The 18,846-nt window shown below is 35.6% G+C and overlaps 1 protein-coding gene across 1 annotated transcript in view; it reads right to left on the reverse strand.

Annotated features, from left to right (window-relative positions):
- Window positions 1-267: 267 nt before the first annotated feature.
- LOC143249956 (corticotropin-releasing factor-binding protein-like) overlaps window positions 268-18,846 on the reverse strand; it is a 150,629-nt gene continuing 132,050 nt past the window's right edge. Inside the window, exon 8 of the mRNA XM_076500591.1 lies at window positions 268-605. The gene's annotated coding sequence lies outside the window, so the exon portion shown is untranslated. The remainder of the gene's footprint in view (window positions 606-18,846) is intronic.

Here is an 18,846-nt window from a genome sequence, read left to right on the forward strand (position 1 = left end):
TAAAGTTCACTGAATGTTATCTCAACTGTAGTAATAGAACTAGTAACGTTAGTGGTGAAGCGCTAAGAGCGAATGAACCTGTAAATCTTATGGTACAATAATTCTTCAAGTTGTGTTTTTATGTTGAAGGATCTATGTTAGAAAAGTCACATAAACCTAATGTACAACGTGTTTTAAAAACACAGTTTTTACGTTTTGTTTTCAAGGAATGTAATTTTTAAAGTTACATTTTGTGTTATATGTACTGAGCCACAAATTATAACAGACTTAAGAATATACAGACATTTTATTGGATATTGTTTTCCTACATTTTTCTTCCATCAGGCAAACACTGAATGCATATATTACATGTATGTTTGTGACTTCTCTGGACTTATCGATGGTTTTGTAAAACTCGGTTCTCCGGGAATCTTTCCTATTTCCACCCGTTCGTCAACAGAGAAGATGGCGATGCAAACGTGGGAAAGTGCAGAACAAAAATGATAATAAATAAAGGATTCACGTGCTATGACAAGAAGAGGAAAGCCAACATCTAACAAGGAAACAGCTGCAAGACGTCAGATGACCAGCTCTCCCAGGATGGTCGAGATGGTCAGTAGCATCTCCTAAAATTTAAAAGAGTATTTATTAACAATCGACATTTGTTTTATTAAAGTTAATTTTATCAATAAATGTTGTTGTACACCATATGATCTAAAGAAAGGGTTAACCTCGAAACGTTGTCTTTATTCAGATATAAATACTTGGCGTATTGTCAACAAGTTAGTTTGATTCGAATTTTCACTGTTTAAGTAAACGATAATTAATAAAGCACCATATAACCGGTGTGTCTTGTTACAGGTGAGAGTGTTACGAGTCATACACAGCTTATGTATCTCAGAACCTAAGAAGGTCGAAATGTTGTTCTCTGCTTTATTAGTAAATGTAATAATACCCATACCAGCTGTCCTGAGATACATTAAAACTTGAAGTGGGCTTTTCGTCATCAACGTATAGTGGATAACACAACCTTATTAGTATTTGTAATGAGAGTCATACACAGGATAGCACAAAATTATTAGTGTTTGTAATGAGAGTCATACACAGGATAGCACAAAATTATTAGTGTTTGTAATGAGAGTCATACACTGGATAGCACAAAATTATTAGTGTTTGTAATGAGAGTCATACAGTGGATAGCACAACCTTATTAGTGTTTGTAATGAGAGTGATACACTGGATAGCACAACCTTATTAGTGTTTGTAATGAGAGTCATACATTGGATAGCACAACCTTATTAGTGTTTGGAATGAGAGTCATAAACTGGATAGCACAACCTTATTAGTGTTTGTAATGAGAGTCATACACTGGATAGCACAACCTTATTAGTGTTTGTAATGAGAGTCATACACTGGATAGCACAACCTTATTAGTGTTTGTAATGAGAGTCATACACTGGATAGCACAACCTTATTAGTGTTTGGAATGAGAGTCATAAACTGGATAGCACAACATTATTAGTGTTTGTAATGAGAGTCATACACTGGATAGCACAACCTTATTAGTGTTTGTAATGAGAGTCATACACTGGATAGCACAACCTTATTAGTGTTTGTAATGAGAGTCATACACTGGATAGCACAACCTTATTAGTGTTTGTAATGAGAGTCATACACTGGATAGCACAAAATTATTAGTGTTTGTAATGAGAGTCATACACTGGATAGCACAACCTTATTAGTGTTTGTAATGAGAGTCATACACTGGATAGCACAACCTTATTAGTGTTTGTAATGAGAGTCATACACTGGATAGCACAACATTATTAGTGTTTGTAATGAGAGTCATACACTGGATAGCACAACATTATTAGTGTTTGTAATGAGAGTCATACACTGGATAGCACAACATTATTAGTGTTTGTAATGAGAGTCATACACTGGATAGCACAACCTTATTAGTGTTTGTAATGAGAGTCATACACTGGATAGCACAACCTTATTAGTGTTTGTAATGAGAGTCATACACTGGATAGCACAACATTATTAGTGTTTGTAATGAGAGTCATACACTGATGAGCATAACCTTATTAGTGTTTGTAGAGAGTCATACACTGGATAGCACAACATTATTAGTGTTTGTAATGAGAGTCAATAGCACAATTTTATTGTTTGTAATGAGAGTCATACACTGGATAGCACAACATTATTAGTGTTTGTAATGAGAGTCATACACTGGAGAGCACAACCTTATTAGTGTTTGTAATGAGAGTCAAACACTGGATAGCACAACTTTATTAGTGTTTGTAATGAGAGTCATACACTGGATAGCACAACCTTATTAGTGTTTGTAATGAGAGTCATACACTGGATAGCACAACATTATTAGTGTTTGTAATGAGAGTCATACAGTTGGATAGCACAACATTATTTGTGTTTGGAATGAGAGTCATACAGTGGATAGCACAACCTTATTAGTGTTTGTAATGAGAGTGATACACTGAAGAGCATAACCTTATTAGTGTTTGTAATGAGAGTCAAACACTGGATAGCACAACCTTATTAGTGTTTGTAATGAGAGTCATACACTGGATAGCACAACCTTATTAGTGTTTGTAATGAGAGTGATACACTGAATAGCACAACCTTATTAGTGTTTGTAATGAGAGTCATACACTGGATAGCAAAACCTTATTAGTGTTTGTAATAAGAGTTATACACTGCATAGCACAACCTTATAAATGTTTCTAATGAGAGTCATACACTGGATAGCATAACCTTATTAGTGTTTGTAATGAGAGTCATAAACTGGATAGCACAACCTTATTAGTGTTTGTAATGAGAGTCATACACTGGATAGCAAAACCTTATTAGTGTTTGTAATCAGAGTCATACACTGGATAGCACGAACTTATTAGTTTTTGGAATGAGAGTCATACACTGGATAGCACAACATTATTAGTGTTTGTAATGAGAGACAAACATTGGATAGCACAACCTTATTAGTATTTGTAATGAGAGTCATACACAGGATAGCACAAAATTATTAGTGTTTGTAATGAGAGTCATACACTGGATAGCACAACCTTATTAGTGTTTGTAATGAGAGTCATACAATGAATAGCACAACCTTATTAGTATTTGTAATGAGAGTCATACACTGGATAGCACAACCTTATTAGTATTTGTAATGAGAGTCATACACTAAATAGCACAAAATTATTAGTGTTTGTAATGAGAGTCATACACTGGATAGCACAACCTTATTAGTGTTTGTAATGAGAGTCATACACTGGATAGCACAACCTTATTAGTGTTTGTAATGAGAGTCATACACTGGATAGCACAACATTATTAGTGTTTGTAATGAGAGTCATACACTGGATAGCACAACCTTATTAGTGTTTGTAATGAGAGTCATACACTGGATAGCACAACATTATTAGTGTTTGTAATGAGAGTCAAACACTGGATAGCACAACCTTATTAGTGTTTGTAATGAGAGTCATACACTGGATAGCACAACCTTATTATTGTTTGTAATGAGAGTCATACACTGGATAGCACAACATCATTAGTGTTTGTAATGACAGACAAACATTATATAGCACAACATTATTTCTGTTTGTAATGAGAGTCATAATAGCACAACATTATTAGTGTTTTAATGCGAGTCATACACTGGAGAGCACAACCTTATTAGTGTTTGTAATGAGAGTCAAACACAGGATAGCACAACTTATTAGTGTTTGTAATGAGAGTCATACACTGGATAGCACAACCTTATTAGTGTTTGTAATGAGAGTCATACACTGGATAGCACAACATCATTAGTGTTTGTAATGAGAGACAAACATTGGATAGCACAACATTATTAGTGTTTGTAATGAGAGTCATACACTGGATAGCACAACCTTATTAGTGTTTGTAATGAGAGTCATACACTGGATAGCATAACCTTATTAGTGTTTGTAATGAGAGTCAAACACTGGATAGCACAACTTTATTAGTGTTTGTAATGAGAGTCATACACTGGATAGCACAACCTTATTAGTGTTTGTAATGAGAGTCATACACTGGATAGCAAAACCTTATTAGTGTTTGTAATGAGAGTCATACACTGGATAGCACAACCTTATTAGTGTTTGTAATGAGAGTCATACACTGGATAGCACAACCTTATTAGTGTTTGTAATGAGAGTCATACACTGGATAGCACAACCTTATTAGTGTTTGTAATGAGAGTCATACACTGGATAGCACAACCTTATTAGTGTTTGTAATGAGAGTCATACACTGGATAGCAAAACCTTATTAGTGTTTGTAATCAGAGTCATACACTGGATAGCACAACCTTATTAGTGTTTGTAATGAGAGTCATACACTGGATAGCACAACATTATTAGTGTTTGTAATGAGAGTCAAACACTGGATAGCACAACCTTATTAGTGTTTGTAATGAGAGTCATACACTGGATAGCACAAAATTATTAGTGTTTGTAATGAGAGTCATACACTGGATAGCACAACCTTATTAGTGTTTGTAATGAGAGTCATACACTGGATAGCACAACCTTATTAGTGTTTGTAATGAGAGTCATACACTGGATAGCACAAAATTATTAGTGTTTGTAATGAGAGTCATACACTGGATAGCACAACCTTATTAGTGTTTGTAATGAGAGTCATACACTGGATAGCACAACCTTATTAGTGTTTGTAATGAGAGTCATACACTGGATAGCACAACCTTATTAGTGTTTGTAATGAGAGTCATACACTGGATAGCACAACCTTATTAGTGTTTGTAATGAGAGTCATACACTGGATAGCACAACCTTATTAGTGTTTGTAATGAGAGTCATACACTGGATAGCACAACCTTATTAGTGTTTGTAATGAGAGTCATACACTGGATAGCACAACCTTATTAGTGTTTGTAATGAGAGTCATACACTGGATAGCACAACATTATTAGTGTTTGTAATGAGAGTCATACACTGGATAGCACAACCTTATTAGTGTTTGTAATGAGAGTCATACACTGGATAGCACAACATTATTAGTGTTTGTAATGAGAGTCATACACTGGATAGCACAACCTTATTAGTGTTTGTAATGAGAGTCATACACTGGATAGCACAACCTTATTAGTGTTTGTAATGAGAGTCATACACTGGATAGCACAACATTATTAGTGTTTGTAATGAGAGTCATACAGTAAATAGCACAACATTATTAGTGTTTGTAATGAGAGTCATACACTGGATAGCACAACATTATTAGTGTTTGTAATGAGAGTCATACACTGGATAGCACAACCTTATTAGTGTTTGTAATGAGAGTCAAACACTGGATAGCACAACCTTATTAGTGTTTGGAATGAGAGTCATACACTGGATAGCACAACCTTATTAGTGTTTGTAATGAGAGTCATACACTGGATAGCACAACATCATTAGTGTTTGTAATGAGAGACAAACATTGGATAGCACAACATTATTAGTGTTTGTAATGAGAGTCATAATAGCACAACATTATTAGTGTTTGTAATGAGAGTCATACACTGGAGAGCACAACCTTATTAGTGTTTGTAATGAGAGTCAAACACTGGATAGCACAACCTTATTAGTGTTTGTAATGAGAGTCATACACTGGATAGCACAACCTTATTAGTGTTTGTAATGAGAGTCATACACTGGATAGCACAACATTATTAGTGTTTGTAATGAGAGTCAAACATTGGATAGCACAACATTATTAGTGTTTGTAATGAGAGTCATACACTGGATAGCACAACCTTATTAGTGTTTGTAATGAGAGTGATACACTGAGGAGCATAACCTTATTAGTGTTTGTAATGAGAGTCAAACACTGGATAGCACAACTTTATTAGTGTTTGTAATGAGAGTCATACACTGGATAGCACAACCTTATTAGTGTTTGTAATGAGAGTCATACACTGGATAGCACAACCTTATTAGTGTTTGTAATGAGAGTCATACACTGGATAGCACAACCTTATTAGTGTTTGTAATGAGAGTCATACACTGGATAGCACAACCTTATTAGTGTTTGTAATGAGAGTCATACACTGGATAGCACAACCTTATTAGTGTTTGTAATGAGAGTCATACACTGGATAGCACAACCTTATTAGTGTTTGTAATGAGAGTCATGGATAGCACAACCTTATTAGTGTTTGTAATGAGAGTCATACAACACAACCTTATTAGTGTTTGTAATGAGAGTCATACACTGGATAGCACAACCTTATTAGTGTTTGTAATGAGAGTCATACACTGGATAGCACAACCTTATTAGTGTTTGTAATGAGAGTCATACACTGGATAGCACAACCTTATTAGTGTTTGTAATGAGAGTCATACACTGGATAGCACAACCTTATTAGTGTTTGTAATGAGAGTCATACACTGGATAGCACAACCTTATTAGTGTTTGTAATGAGAGTCATACACTGGATAGCACAACCTTATTAGTGTTTGTAATGAGAGTCATACACTGGATAGCACAACCTTATTAGTGTTTGTAATGAGAGTCATACACTGGATAGCACAACCTTATTAGTGTTTGTAATGAGAGTCATACACTGGATAGCACAACCTTATTAGTGTTTGTAATGAGAGTCATACACTGGATAGCACAACCTTATTAGTGTTTGTAATGAGAGTCATACACTGGATAGCACAACCTTATTAGTGTTTGTAATGAGAGTCATACACTGGATAGCACAACCTTATTAGTGTTTGTAATGAGAGTCAAACACTGGATAGCACAACCTTATTAGTGTTTGTAATGAGAGTCATACACTGGATAGCACAACCTTATTAGTGTTTGTAATGAGAGTCATACACTGGATAGCACAACCTTATTAGTGTTTGTAATGAGAGTCATACACTGGATAGCACAACCTTATTAGTGTTTGTAATGAGAGTCATACACTGGATAGCACAACCTTATTAGTGTTTGTAATGAGAGTCATACACTGGATAGCACAACATTATTAGTGTTTGTAATGAGAGTCATACACTGGATAGCACAACATTATTAGTGTTTGTAATGAGAGTCATACACTGGATAGCACAACCTTATTAGTGTTTGTAATGAGAGTCATACACTGGATAGCACAACCTTATTAGTGTTTGTAATGAGAGTCATACACTGGATAGCACAACCTTATTAGTGTTTGTAATGAGAGTCATACACTGGATAGCACAACCTTATTAGTGTTTGTAATGAGAGTCATACACTGGATAGCACAACCTTATTAGTGTTTGTAATGAGAGTCATACACTGGATAGCACAACCTTATTAGTGTTTGTAATGAGAGTCATACACTGGATAGCACAACCTTATTAGTGTTTGTAATGAGAGTCAAACACTGGATAGCACAACCTTATTAGTGTTTGTAATGAGAGTCATACACTGGATAGCACAACCTTATTAGTGTTTGTAATGAGAGTCATACACTGGATAGCACAACCTTATTAGTGTTTGTAATGAGAGTCATACACTGGATAGCACAACATTATTAGTGTTTGTAATGAGAGTCATACACTGGATAGCACAACCTTATTAGTGTTTGTAATGAGAGTCATACACTGGATAGCACAACCTTATTAGTGTTTGTAATGAGAGTCATACACTGGATAGCACAACCTTATTAGTGTTTGTAATGAGAGTCATACACTGGATAGCACAACCTTATTAGTGTTTGTAATGAGAGTCATACACTGGATAGCACAACCTTATTAGTGTTTGTAATGAGAGTCATACACTGGATAGCACAACCTTATTAGTGTTTGTAATGAGAGTCATACACTGGATAGCACAACCTTATTAGTGTTTGTAATGAGAGTCATACACTGGATAGCACAACCTTATTAGTGTTTGTAATGAGAGTCATACACTGGATAGCACAACCTTATTAGTGTTTGTAATGAGAGTCATACACTGGATAGCACAACCTTATTAGTGTTTGTAATGAGAGTCATACACTGGATAGCACAACCTTATTAGTGTTTGTAATGAGAGTCATACACTGGATAGCACAACCTTATTAGTGTTTGTAATGAGAGTCATACACTGGATAGCACAACCTTATTAGTGTTTGTAATGAGAGTCATACACTGGATAGCACAACCTTAGTGTTTGTAATGAGAGTCATACACTATAGCACAACCTTATTAGTGTTTGTAATGAGAGTCATACACTGGATAGCACAACCTTATTAGTGTTTGTAATGAGAGTCATACACTGGATAGCACAACCTTATTAGTGTTTGTAATGAGAGTCATACACTGGATAGCACAACCTTATTAGTGTTTGTAATGAGAGTCATACAGTGGATAGCACAACCTTATTAGTGTTTGTAATGAGAGTCATACACTGGATAGCACAACATTATTAGTGTTTGTAATGAGAGTCATACACTGGATAGCACAACCTTATTAGTGTTTGTAATGAGAGTCATACACTGGATAGCACAACCTTATTAGTGTTTGTAATGAGAGTCATACACTGGATAGCACAACCTTATTAGTGTTTGTAATGAGAGTCATACACTGGATAGCACAACCTTATTAGTGTTTGTAATGAGAGTCATACACTGGATAGCACAACCTTATTAGTGTTTGTAATGAGAGTCATACACTGGATAGCACAACCTTATTAGTGTTTGTAATGAGAGTCATACACTGGATAGCACAACCTTATTAGTGTTTGTAATGAGAGTCATACACTGGATAGCACAACATTATTAGTGTTTGTAATGAGAGTCATACACTGGATAGCACAACCTTATTAGTGTTTGTAATGAGAGTCATACACTGGATAGCACAACCTTTGTTTGTTATGTGTTAGCACAACATGTAATGAGAGTCATACACTGGATAGCACAACCTTATTAGTGTTTGTAATGAGAGTCATACACTGGATAGCACAACCTTATTAGTGTTTGTAATGAGAGTCATACACTGGATAGCACAACCTTATTAGTGTTTGTAATGAGAGTCATACACTGGATAGCACAACCTTATTAGTGTTTGTAATGAGAGTCATACACTGGATAGCACAACCTTATTAGTGTTTGTAATGAGAGTCATACACTGGATAGCACAACCTTATTAGTGTTTGTAATGAGAGTCATACACTGGATAGCACAACATTATTAGTGTTTGTAATGAGAGTCATACACTGGATAGCACAACCTTATTAGTGTTTGTAATGAGAGTCATACACTGGATAGCACAACCTTATTAGTGTTTGTAATGAGAGTCATACACTGGATAGCACAACCTTATTAGTGTTTGTAATGAGAGTCATACACTGGATAGCACAACCTTATTAGTGTTTGTAATGAGAGTCATACACTGGATAGCACAACCTTATTAGTGTTTGTAATGAGAGTCATACACTGGATAGCACAACCTTATTAGTGTTTGTAATGAGAGTCATACACTGGATAGCACAACCTTATTAGTGTTTGTAATGAGAGTCATACACTGGATAGCACAACCTTATTAGTGTTTGTAATGAGAGTCATACACTGGATAGCACAACCTTATTAGTGTTTGTAATGAGAGTCATACACTGGATAGCACAACCTTATTAGTGTTTGTAATGAGAGTCATACACTGGATAGCACTTATTAGTGTTTGTAATGAGAGTCACAATAGCACAACATTATTAGTGTTTGTAATGAGAGTCATACACTGGATAGCACAACCTTATTAGTGTTTGTAATGAGAGTCATACACTGGATAGCACAACCTTATTAGTGTTTGTAATGAGAGTCATACACTGGATAGCACAACCTTATTAGTGTTTGTAATGAGAGTCATACACTGGATAGCACAACCTTATTAGTGTTTGTAATGAGAGTCATACACTGGATAGCACAACCTTATTAGTGTTTGTAATGAGAGTCATACACTGGATAGCACAACCTTATTAGTGTTTGTAATGAGAGTCATACACTGGATAGCACAACATTATTAGTGTTTGTAATGAGAGTCATACACTGGATAGCACAACCTTATTAGTGTTTGTAATGAGAGTCATACACTGGATAGCACAACATTATTAGTGTTTGTAATGAGAGTCATACACTGGATAGCACAACCTTATTAGTGTTTGTAATGAGAGTCATACACTGGATAGCACAACCTTATTAGTGTTTGTAATGAGAGTCAAACACTGGATAGCACAACCTTATTAGTGTTTGTAATGAGAGTCATACACTGGATAGCACAACCTTATTATTAGTGTTTGTAATGAGGAGTCATACACTGGATAGCACAACCTTATTAGTGTTTGTAATGAGAGTCATACACTGGATAGCACAACCTTATTAGTGTTTGTAATGAGAGTCATACACTGGATAGCACAACCTTATTAGTGTTTGTAATGAGAGTCATACACTGGATAGCACAACCTTATTAGTGTTTGTAATGAGAGTCATACACTGGATAGCACAACCTTATTAGTGTTTGTAATGAGAGTCATACACTGGATAGCACAACCTTATTAGTGTTTGTAATGAGAGTCATACACTGGATAGCACAACCTTATTAGTGTTTGTAATGAGAGTCATACACTGGATAGCACAACCTTATTAGTGTTTGTAATGAGAGTCATACACTGGATAGCACAACCTTATTAGTGTTTGTAATGAGAGTCATACACTGGATAGCACAACCTTATTAGTGTTTGTAATGAGAGTCATACACTGGATAGCACAACATTATTAGTGTTTGTAATGAGAGTCATACACTGGATAGCACAACATTATTAGTGTTTGTAATGAGAGTCATACACTGGATAGCACAACATTATTAGTGTTTGTAATGAGAGTCATACACTGGATAGCACAACCTTATTAGTGTTTGTAATGAGAGTCATACACTGGATAGCACAACCTTATTAGTGTTTGTAATGAGAGTCATACACTGGATAGCACAACCTTATTAGTGTTTGTAATGAGAGTCATACACTGGATAGCACAACCTTATTAGTGTTTGTAATGAGAGTCATACACTGGATAGCACAACCTTATTAGTGTTTGTAATGAGAGTCAAACACTGGATAGCACAACATTATTAGTGTTTGTAATGAGAGTCATACACTGGATAGCACAACCTTATTAGTGTTTGTAATGAGAGTCATACACTGGATAGCACAACCTTATTAGTGTTTGTAATGAGAGTCATACACTGGATAGCACAACCTTATTAGTGTTTGTAATGAGAGTCATACACTGGATAGCACAACCTTATTAGTGTTTGTAATGAGAGTCATACACTGGATAGCACAACCTTATTAGTGTTTGTAATGAGAGTCATACACTGGATAGCACAACCTTATTAGTGTTTGTAATGAGAGTCATACACTGGATAGCACAACCTTATTAGTGTTTGTAATGAGAGTCATACACTGGATAGCACAACCTTATTAGTGTTTGTAATGAGAGTCATACACTGGATAGCACAACCTTATTAGTGTTTGTAATGAGAGTCATACACTGGATAGCACAACCTTATTAGTGTTTGTAATGAGAGTCATACACTGGATAGCACAACCTTATTAGTGTTTGTAATGAGAGTCATACACTGGATAGCACAACCTTATTAGTGTTTGTAATGAGAGTCATACACTGGATAGCACAACCTTATTAGTGTTTGTAATGAGAGTCATACACTGGATAGCACAACATTATTAGTGTTTGTAATGAGAGTCATACACTGGATAGCACAACCTTATTAGTGTTTGTAATGAGAGTCATACACTGGATAGCACAACCTTATTAGTGTTTGTAATGAGAGTCATACACTGGATAGCACAACCTTATTAGTGTTTGTAATGAGAGTCATACACTGGATAGCACAACATTATTAGTGTTTGTAATGAGAGTCATACACTGGATAGCACAACATTATTAGTGTTTGTAATGAGAGTCAAACACAGGATAGCACAACCTTATTAGTGTTTGTAATGAGAGTCATACACTGGATAGCACAACCTTATTAGTGTTTGTAATGAGAGTCATACACTGGATAGCACAACATTATTAGTGTTTGTAATGAGAGTCATACACTGGATAGCACAACCTTATTAGTGTTTGTAATGAGAGTCATACACTGGATAGCACAACCTTATTAGTGTTTGTAATGAGAGTCATACACTGGATAGCACAACCTTATTAGTGTTTGTAATGAGAGTCATGAGAGTCACACTGGATAGCACAACCTTATTAGTGTTTGTAATGAGAGTCATACACTGGATAGCACAACCTTATTAGTGTTTGTAATGAGAGTCATACACTGGATAGCACAACCTTATTAGTGTTTGTAATGAGAGTCATACACTGGATAGCACAACCTTATTAGTGTTTGTAATGAGAGTCATACACTGGATAGCACAACCTTATTAGTGTTTGTAATGAGAGTCATACACTGGATAGCACAACCTTATTAGTGTTTGTAATGAGAGTCATACACTGGATAGCACAACCTTATTAGTGTTTGTAATGAGAGTCATACACTGGATAGCACAACCTTATTAGTGTTTGTAATGAGAGTCATACACTGGATAGCACAACCTTATTAGTGTTTGTAATGAGAGTCATACACTGGATAGCACAACCTTATTAGTGTTTGTAATGAGAGTCATACACTGGATAGCACAACCTTATTAGTGTTTGTAATGAGAGTCATACACTGGATAGCACAACCTTATTAGTGTTTGTAATGAGAGTCATACACTGGATAGCACAACCTTATTAGTGTTTGTAATGAGAGTCATACACTGGATAGCACAACCTTATTAGTGTTTGTAATGAGAGTCATACACTGGATAGCACAACATTATTAGTGTTTGTAATGAGAGTCATACACTGGATAGCACAACCTTATTAGTGTTTGTAATGAGAGTCATACACTGGATAGCACAACCTTATTAGTGTTTGTAATGAGAGTCATACACTGGATAGCACAACCTTATTAGTGTTTGTAATGAGAGTCATACACTGGATAGCACAACCTTATTAGTGTTTGTAATGAGAGTCATACACTGGATAGCACAACCTTATTAGTGTTTGTAATGAGAGTCATACACTGGATAGCACAACCTTATTAGTGTTTGTAATGAGAGTCATACACTGGATAGCACAACCTTATTAGTGTTTGTAATGAGAGTCATACACTGGATAGCACAACCTTATTAGTGTTTGTAATGAGAGTCATACACTGGATAGCACAACCTTATTAGTGTTTGTAATGAGAGTCATACACTGGATAGCACAACCTTATTAGTGTTTGTAATGAGAGTCATACACTGGATAGCACAACCTTATTAGTGTTTGTAATGAGAGTCATACACTGGATAGCACAACCTTATTAGTGTTTGTAATGAGAGTCATACACTGGATAGCACAACCTTATTAGTGTTTGTAATGAGAGTCATACACTGGATAGCACAACCTTATTAGTGTTTGTAATGAGAGTCATACACTGGATAGCACAACCTTATTAGTGTTTGTAATGAGAGTCATACACTGGATAGCACAACCTTATTAGTGTTTGTAATGAGAGTCATACACTGGATAGCACAACCTTATTAGTGTTTGTAATGAGAGTCATACACTGGATAGCACAACCTTATTAGTGTTTGTAATGAGAGTCATACACTGGATAGCACAACCTTATTAGTGTTTGTAATGAGAGTCATACACTGGATAGCACAACCTTATTAGTGTTTGTAATGAGAGTCATACACTGGATAGCACAACATTATTAGTGTTTGTAATGAGAGTCATACACTGGATAGCACAACATTATTAGTGTTTGTAATGAGAGTCATACACTGGATAGCACAACACAACATTATTAGTGTTTGTAATGAGAGTCATACACTGGATAGCACAACCTTATTAGTGTTTGTAATGAGAGTCATACACTGGATAGCACAACCTTATTAGTGTTTGTAATGAGAGTCATACACTGGATAGCACAACATTATTAGTGTTTGTAATGAGAGTCATACACTGGATAGCACAACCTTATTAGTGTTTGTAATGAGAGTCATACACTGGATAGCACAACATTATTAGTGTTTGTAATGAGAGTCATACACTGGATAGCACAACCTTATTAGTGTTTGTAATGAGAGTCATACACTGGATAGCACAACCTTATTAGTGTTTGTAATGAGAGTCATACACTGGATAGCACAACCTTATTAGTGTTTGTAATGAGAGTCATACACTGGATAGCACAACCTTATTAGTGTTTGTAATGAGAGTCATACACTGGATAGCACAACCTTATTAGTGTTTGTAATGAGAGTCATACACTGGATAGCACAACCTTATTAGTGTTTGTAATGAGAGTCATACACTGTGTTTGTAATAGAGAGTCATACAATAGCACAACCTTATTAGTGTTTGTAATGAGAGTCATACACTGGATAGCACAACCTTATTAGTGTTTGTAATGAGAGTCATACACTGGATAGCACAACCTTATTAGTGTTTGTAATGAGAGTCATACACTGGATAGCACAACCTTATTAGTGTTTGTAATGAGAGTCATACACTGGATAGCACAACCTTATTAGTGTTTGTAATGAGAGTCATACACTGGATAGCACAACCTTATTAGTGTTTGTAATGAGAGTCATACACTGGATAGCACAACCTTATTAGTGTTTGTAATGAGAGTCATACACTGGATAGCACAACCTTATTAGTGTTTGTAATGAGAGTCATACACTGGATAGCACAACCTTATTAGTGTTTGTAATGAGAGTCATACACTGGATAGCACAACCTTATTAGTGTTTGTAATGAGAGTCATACACTGGATAGCACAACCTTATTAGTGTTTGTAATGAGAGTCATACACTGGATAGCACAACCTTATTAGTGTTTGTAATGAGAGTCATACACTGGATAGCACAACCTTATTAGTGTTTGTAATGAGAGTCATACACTGGATAGCACAACTTTATTAGTGTTTGTAATGAGAGTCATACACTGGATAGCACAACCTTATTAGTGTTTGTAATGAGAGTCATACACTGGATAGCACAACCTTATTAGTGTTTGTAATGAGAGTCATACACTGGATAGCACAACATTATTAGTGTTTGTAATGAGAGTCATACACTGGATAGCACAACATTATTAGTGTTTGTAATGAGAGTCATACACTGGATAGCACAACATTAGTGTTTGTAATGAGAGTCATACACTGATAGCACAACATTATTAGTGTTTGTAATGAGAGTCATACACTGGATAGCACAACCTTATTAGTGTTTGTAATGAGAGTCATACACTGGATAGCACAACCTTATTAGTGTTTGTAATGAGAGTCAAACACTGGATAGCACAACCTTATTAGTGTTTGTAATGAGAGTCATACACTGGATAGCACAACCTTATTAGTGTTTGTAATGAGAGTCATACACTGGATAGCACAACATTATTAGTGTTTGTAATGAGAGTCATACACTGGATAGCACAACCTTATTAGTGTTTGTAATGAGAGTCATACACTGGATAGCACAACCTTATTAGTGTTTGTAATGAGAGTCATACACTGGATAGCACAACCTTATTAGTGTTTGTAATGAGAGTCATACACTGGATAGCACAACCTTATTAGTGTTTGTAATGAGAGTCATACACTGGATAGCACAACCTTATTAGTGTTTGTAATGAGAGTCATACACTGGATAGCACAACATTATTAGTGTTTGTAATGAGAGTCATACACTGGATAGCACAACCTTATTAGTGTTTGTAATGAGAGTCATACACTGGATAGCACAACCTTATTAGTGTTTGTAATGAGAGTCATACACTGGATAGCACAACATTATTAGTGTTTGTAATGAGAGTCATACACTGGATAGCACAACCTTATTAGTGTTTGTAATGAGAGTCATACACTGGATAGCACAACCTTATTAGTGTTTGTAATGAGAGTCATACACTGGATAGCACAACCTTATTAGTGTTTGTAATGAGAGTCATACACTGGATAGCACAACCTTATTAGTGTTTGTAATGAGAGTCATACACTGGATAGCACAACCTTATTAGTGTTTGTAATGAGAGTCATACACTGGATAGCACAACCTTATTAGTGTTTGTAATGAGAGTCATACACTGGATAGCACAACCTTATTAGTGTTTGTAATGAGAGTCATACACTGGATAGCACAACATTATTAGTGTTTGTAATGAGAGTCATACACTGGATAGCACAACATTATTAGTGTTTGTAATGAGAGTCAAACACTGGATAGCACAACATTATTAGTGTTTGTAATGAGAGTCATACACTGGATAGCACAACCTTATTAGTGTTTGTAATGAGAGTCATACACTGGATAGCACAACCTTATTAGTGTTTGTAATGAGAGTCATACACTGGATAGCACAACCTTATTAGTGTTTGTAATGAGAGTCATACACTGGATAGCACAACCTTATTAGTGTTTGTAATGAGAGTCATACACTGGATAGCACAACCTTATTAGTGTTTGTAATGAGAGTCATACACTGGATAGCACAACCTTATTAGTGTTTGTAATGAGAGTCATACACTGGATAGCACAACCTTATTAGTGTTTGTAATGAGAGTCATACACTGGATAGCACAACCTTATTAGTGTTTGTAATGAGAGTCATACACTGGATAGCACAACCTTATTAGTGTTTGTAATGAGAGTCATACACTGGATAGCACAACCTTATTAGTGTTTGTAATGAGAGTCATACACTGGATAGCACAACCTTATTAGTGTTTGTAATGAGAGTCATACACTGGATAGCACAACCTTATTAGTGTTTGTAATGAGAGTCATACACTGGATAGCACAACCTTATTAGTGTTTGTAATGAGAGTCATACAATGAATAGCACAACATCATTAGTGTTTGTAATGAGAGTCATACACTGATGAGCATAACCTTATTAGTGTTTGTAATGAGAGTCATACACTGGATAGCACAACCTTATTAGTGTTTGTAATGAGAGTCATACACTGGATAGCACAACCTTATTAGTGTTTGTAATGAGAGTCATACACTGGATAGCACAACCTTATTAGTGTTTGTAATGAGAGTCATACACTGGATAGCACAACCTTATTAGTGTTTGTAATGAGAGTCATACACTGGATAGCACAACCTTATTAGTGTTTGTAATGAGAGTCATACACTGGATAGCACAACATTATTAGTGTTTGTAATGAGAGTCATACACTGGATAGCACAACATTATTAGTGTTTGTAATGAGAGTCATACACTGGACAGCACAACATTATTAGTGTTTGTAATGAGAGTCATACACTGGATAGCACAACCTTATTAGTGTTTGTAATGAGAGTCATACACTGGATAGCACAACCTTATTAGTGTTTGTAATGAAGAGTCATACACTGGATAGCACAACATTATTAGTGTTTGTAATGAGAGTCATACACTGGATAGCACAACCTTATTAGTGTTTGTAATGAGAGTCATACACTGGATAGCACAACCTTATTAGTGTTTGTAATGAGAGTCATACACTGGATAGCACAACCTTATTAGTGTTTGTAATGAGAGTCATACACTGGATAGCACAACCTTATTAGTGTTTGTAATGAGAGTCATACACTGGATAGCACAACCTTATTAGTGTTTGTAATGAGAGTCATACACTGGATAGCACAACCTTATTAGTGTTTGTAATGAGAGTCATACACTGGATAGCACAACCTTATTAGTGTTTGTAATGAGAGTCATACACTGGATAGCACAACCTTATTAGTGTTTGTAATGAGAGTCATACACTGGATAGCACAACCTTATTAGTGTTTGTAATGAGAGTCATACACTGGATAGCACAACCTTATTAGTGTTTGTAATGAGAGTCATACACTGGATAGCACAACCTTATTAGTGTTTGTAATGAGAGTCATACACTGGATAGCACAACCTTATTAGTGTTTGTAATGAGAGTCATACACTGGATAGCACAACCTTATTAGTGTTTGTAATGAGAGTCATACACTGGATAGCACAACCTTATTAGTGTTTGTAATGAGAGTCATACACTGGATAGCACAACCTTATTAGTGTTTGTAATGAGAGTCATACACTGGATAGCACAACCTTATTAGTGTTTGTAATGAGAGTCATACACTGGATAGCACAACCTTATTAGTGTTTGTAATGAGAGTCATACACTGGATAGCACAACATTATTAGTGTTTGTAATGAGAGTCATACACTGGATAGCACAACCTTATTAGTGTTTGTAATGAGAGTCATACACTGGATAGCACAACCTTATTAGTGTTTGTAATGAGAGTCATACACTGGATAGCACAACATTATTAGTGTTTGTAATGAGAGTCATACACTGGATAGCACAACCTTATTAGTGTTTGTAATGAGAGTCATACACTGGATAGCACAACATTATTAGTGTTTGTAATGAGAGTCATACACTGGATAGCACAACCTTATTAGTGTTTGTAATGAGAGTCATACACTGGATAGCACAACCTTATTAGTGTTTGTAATGAGAGTCATACACTGGATAGCACAACATTATTAGTGTTTGTAATGAGAGTCATACACTGGATAGCACAACCTTATTAGTGTTTGTAATGAGAGTCATACACTGGATAGCACAACCTTATTAGTGTTTGTAATGAGAGTCATACACTGGATAGCACAACCTTATTAGTGTTTGTAATGAGAGTCATACACTGGATAGCACAAACCTTATTAGTGTTTGTAATGAGAGTCATACACTGGATAGCACAACCTTATTAGTGTTTGTAATG

The sequence above is a fragment of the Tachypleus tridentatus genome, chromosome 4 (genome assembly GCF_004210375.1).
Source record: "Tachypleus tridentatus isolate NWPU-2018 chromosome 4, ASM421037v1, whole genome shotgun sequence".
In the NCBI taxonomy this organism is placed as follows: domain Eukaryota; kingdom Metazoa; phylum Arthropoda; class Merostomata; order Xiphosura; family Limulidae; genus Tachypleus; species Tachypleus tridentatus.